Source organism: Humulus lupulus, chromosome 9, assembly GCF_963169125.1.
Source record: "Humulus lupulus chromosome 9, drHumLupu1.1, whole genome shotgun sequence".
Classification (NCBI taxonomy): domain Eukaryota; kingdom Viridiplantae; phylum Streptophyta; class Magnoliopsida; order Rosales; family Cannabaceae; genus Humulus; species Humulus lupulus.
In genome coordinates, this window is record NC_084801.1 from 146,109,744 (window position 1) to 146,114,596 (window position 4,853).

Here is a 4,853-nt window from a genome sequence, read left to right on the forward strand (position 1 = left end):
AAGCTCCGGGGACGTGACCTCCCGGAGAGTGATACAAAGAGGCTCGAGGAACAAATTGCTGCTTTCACCAAGCTGGTCCGGAAGCAAAGTGGGGCCCTGTCAGACTCTGAGGAGGAAGACCCGGAACCATGTATTCGGAGGATCGCGGAAACGTCCCTCCCGGATAACTTCAAAATGCCTCACATAGAATTATATGATGGGAGGACAGACCCGCGTACCCACCTAGCTAAATACAACAAAATGATGCAAGTGGCGCGTGTCAGTGAGGACGCCAAATGCATGTGCTTCTCACTCACCCTTACCAAGTCCGCGGAGGACTGGTGGAAAAGATTAGCTCCCGGATCAATCCACAGTTGGAAGGAGCTACAGTCCGCATTCAGGAGGCAGTTTATTGCTGCCCGCGACCACGACATGGAGGTTGGTTCCTTAACCAACATCAAGCAGCAACCCACTGAGAACCTCAAAGCTTTCATTCAGAGAATGATGGAAGCTGCTGCAAAAACCAAGGTCAGCGATGACATGAAGCTGATCGCCCTTCAATCGGGCCTTACTGTCGGCTCCCTGCTATGGGGGGAAATGCAAAGGAGACGGGCAGAAACGCTGTCCGAATTCATGTCAAAAGCTCAGGGAATCATCAACCTTGAGGATGCCTACCAGCAGGCCTTTGGAGTTCCCCCGGCTCCAACGCCTTCCGTGACTGCGCCGAGCTTTGCTTCGCAAGCTCCCGCACCAGCCCTCACGCTTCCAGGAGCCCGATTCACTCCAAGTGTGTATGGGCCTTCCGCGTCTGCTCAGACGCCGAGTCAAACCCATTTCTCTGGGTACGGAGCAGTACAAACCGGATGTAGTATCGCTCCTGGCATGCCGCAAGCGGAAGCCCCAGAACGAAATTTGAGCCAATCGCGGAGCAAACGAAGCGGAAGAAACTCCAACCGGGGAGACCATTCAAAGAAACCCCGGAAGGACTATGAGCCCAAGTTCACGGAATATACCAGTTTGATAGACTCGCGAGAGAATGTCTATCGGGCGACCTGTAATATGGTCAACTACAGGAAGCCCCCGAAAGTGTCTCACGGAGGAAGGCGTCCGCGAGACTCCAATAAGAGGTGTGAGTTCCACGGAGACGTGGGGCACACCACGAATGAGTGCCTTCAGCTGAAGGATGAGATCGAGTCCCTGGCAAGAGCGGGACACCTCGGTCAGTGGGTGAGGATACCCATTATCTATCCCGGACAGGGGGTAGTTCACGGAGCTGCATATTCCCCGGGACAGAGGGGGACCGCTAGCGCTCCTGGAGCCGGTCACCCCCAAGCTCCCGGGTCTCAGTTCGCAACGTTTCCTGCTCCACCCGCTCCGGCGCCCATTGCCTTGTTGGCTCCAGGACCGGGCAACCCATATCCGCCCAGCCTTGCTCCGCCACCCGTTGACGGACACGTAGCCACCATTTCCGGAGGACCACACCTTGCCGGAAGCACCCGCAACTCCCAGAAGAGGTACTTGAGGGAGTTAGAACACACCGGGGAGATGTGCGCCTTGGTTCAATCACCTGCTCAACGTCCCCGAATGATGGACCTTCCCATCACCTTCACGGAGGACGACGCTCGGCATGTGCACTTCCCCCACAACGATCCCCTCGTGGTTGAAGCCCAGATTGCCAATAAGAAGGTCTCACGGATCTTGGTCGATAACGGAAGCTCCGTAAACATCCTCTTCAAAGCGGCCTTCCATGCGATCGGATTAACCGAGACAGACCTGGCCCCATGCCCCATACAGCTTCAAGGGTTCAATGGGGATGCACTCATGCCATTAGGCAAAATTCAACTTCCAGTCACCCTCAGAGGAGAAAGCGACGCTTGTGCCTTCAAGCACAGCACATTCGTGGTGGTCGACTGCCCCACGGCATACAATGCCATCCTAGGCCGACCGGTCCTAATAGATTGTGGGGCCATAACCTCGATACGCCATTTATGCTTGAAGTTCCCATGCGATGATGGGCGTATCGGCACCCTCCGAGGAGACCAACGGAGTGCACGAAGCTGTTACAACGTCTCCGTCCGATCCGTCTACACGGTCCAGGAGACGGTTGCTGCCGTTCCTTTAGCGGAAGAATTACCAGAAACTGGGGGTGATCAAGGGGCATACTTTGACGAACTCGACCCAAGAGTGGGAATCGAGAAAGCAATAGAGCCGATGGAGGAAGTCGAAGAGGTGATCCTCAACCCGGGAGAACCCACCAAAGTCATTCAGGTGGGGAAAAACCTGCCGTCGGCCATTCGAGATAAGATCGTGGCCACTGTGAAGAATAACCAGGATATCCTGGCATGGTGCCACGCTGATATGACGGGGATTAATCCTAATGTTGCGTGCCACGCACTCAACATAGACCCATCTGCAACTCCAATTCGCCAAAAGAGGAGGCCGTTAGACCCAGTGAGGGCCGAAGCCGTTAAAGCTGAAGTGGACAAGTTGATGTCCATAGGCTTTCTCCAGGAGTCGCACTATCCCGTGTGGTTGGCCAACCCAGTTCTGGTCCCGAAACCCGATGGGTCCTGGAGAATGTGCATTGACTTCACGGACCTAAACAAGGCCTGCCCGAAAGATTGTTTCCCTCTTCCGCGAATCGATCAGATGGTAGACGCTACTTCCGGGTACGAACTCTTATCCTTCATGGATGCATACTCCGGATACAACCAGATCAAGATGCATGTCGCGGACCAGGAACACACCAGCTTCCTCACGGACAAGGGTGTCTACTGTTACGTGGTCATGCCTTTCAGTTTGAAGAATGCTGGGGCGACGTACCAGCGTCTAGTAAACAGAATGTTCAAGGACCAACTGGGGAGGAACATGGAGGTGTACGTGGACGACATGTTGGTAAAGTCCAAGACCTCCGGGGACCACAGTGACGACCTTGAGGAAGCTTTCGCCGTGATCCGAAAGTACGGGATGAAACTGAATCCAAAGAAATGTACTTTCGGGGTCTCGTCTGGGAAGTTCCTCGGTTTCATTGTCAACTCCCGCGGAGTGGAAGCCAACCCTGAGAAAATAAAGGCGTTCATAGATATGCCTTCCCCCCGGAAACATAAGGATGTCCAGAGCGTTACCGGAAGGATAGCTGCTCTCAGCCGCTTCGTATCCAAGGCCACTGACAAGTGTATCCCCTTCTTCAATGTGTTGCGAGGAAACAAGAAGTTCGAGTGGACCCCCGAATGCGAAGCAGCCTTCCAACACCTCAAAGAACATTTAACCCGAGCTCCCATTCTGTCCAAACCTGTCGAAGGAGAGGCGTTGTTCTTATACTTAGCTGTGACTGAGCACGCAGTGAGTGCCGCTCTCGTCCGGGAAGATGGCCGTATCCAGCTCCCTGTGTATTACGTAAGCAAGAGGTTATTGGACGCCGAGTCCAGATATTCAATGATCGAGAAACTCTCCCTCTGCTTGCTAATTGCTTCACGGAAGCTGAGGCCATATTTCCAGGCGCACACCATCAAAGTACTCACCAACCACCCTCTCCGACAAGTCTTGCAGAAGCCCGAGTCTTCTGGCAGATTGCTTAAGTGGGCCATGGAACTGAGCTAGTTCGACGTCCACTACCAACCACGTGTTTCCATAAAAGGTCAAGCTCTCGCGGACTTTATTGTGGAATGCTTGGGAATGAATGACCTCCCGGAAGATCCTGTCCCGGAACTTCCCACCTGGAAGGTTTATGTAGACGGAGCCTCAAATGAAAAAGGAGCTGGAGCAGGGGTCATCCTAATATCTCCCCAAGGGCATCAGCTCCAGAGCGCCATTCGTTTCGCGTTCCCAGCATCCAACAACGAGGCAGAACACGAAGCCATGTTAGCTGGATTACGACTGGCCAGAGAAGTCGGAGCCCAAAAAATCGAAGTATACAGCGACTCCCTACTTGTGGTAAACCAAATATCCGGGGAATACCAGACGAAAGGCGAAAGGATGGCTGCCTACGTGTCTCTCTCCCGCGACCTACTGCAGCATTTCAAAGGCTACCAAATCCGCCAGGTCCCCCGGGACCAAAACTCACTCGCGGACACGCTGGCCAAGCTTGCAACGGACCCGGAGATTGAACAATATGGCTTAGTCCCCATCGGGCACTTAGAAGCCCCCAGTACTGAGACACGAAGGATAAACGCCATCATCGACCATTCCCACTCCTGGATAGGACCCATCCTCAGATTTCTCACCACCGGAGAGCTCCCCACTGATAAAGCCGACGCAAGGAAGCTCCAATATCAAGCTCCCCGATACGTGGTTATGGATGGAAAGCTTTACCGCAGGGGGTTGTCCATACCCTTCCTTAGGTGTGTTGCCGGAACCGAAGTCAGCACCATCATCCATGAGGTTCACAGAGGCTTCTGTGGCGATCATACCTCCGGGCTGAGCCTCTCCAAAAAGATCCTTCGACAAGGATACTTCTGGCCCACCATGAAGAAGGATTGTGTGGATTATGTCAGGAAATGTGAGCAGTGCCAGAGGTACGCCAAGGTTCCGCGAGTGCCGCCTACAGAAATTACCCTAATGACCAGCCCCTGGCCGTTCGCCGTTTGGGGCATTGACCTAGTAGGTTCCCTCCCAACTGGAAAGGGTGGAGTGAAGTATGCCATAGTCGCGGTAGACTACTTCACCAAATGGGCTGAAGCTGAACCTATGAACACGGTCACATCTAAAAAAGCACTGGACTTTGTCATCAGGAATATAGTGTGTCGTTTTGGGCTTCCACGAAAAATTGTGTCCGACAACGGAAAGCAATTTGACAGTAAACACTTCACGAACTTCTGTGCTTCGCATGGAATTATCAAAAGCTTTTCCGCAGTCGCCAAACCCCAGGCTAATGG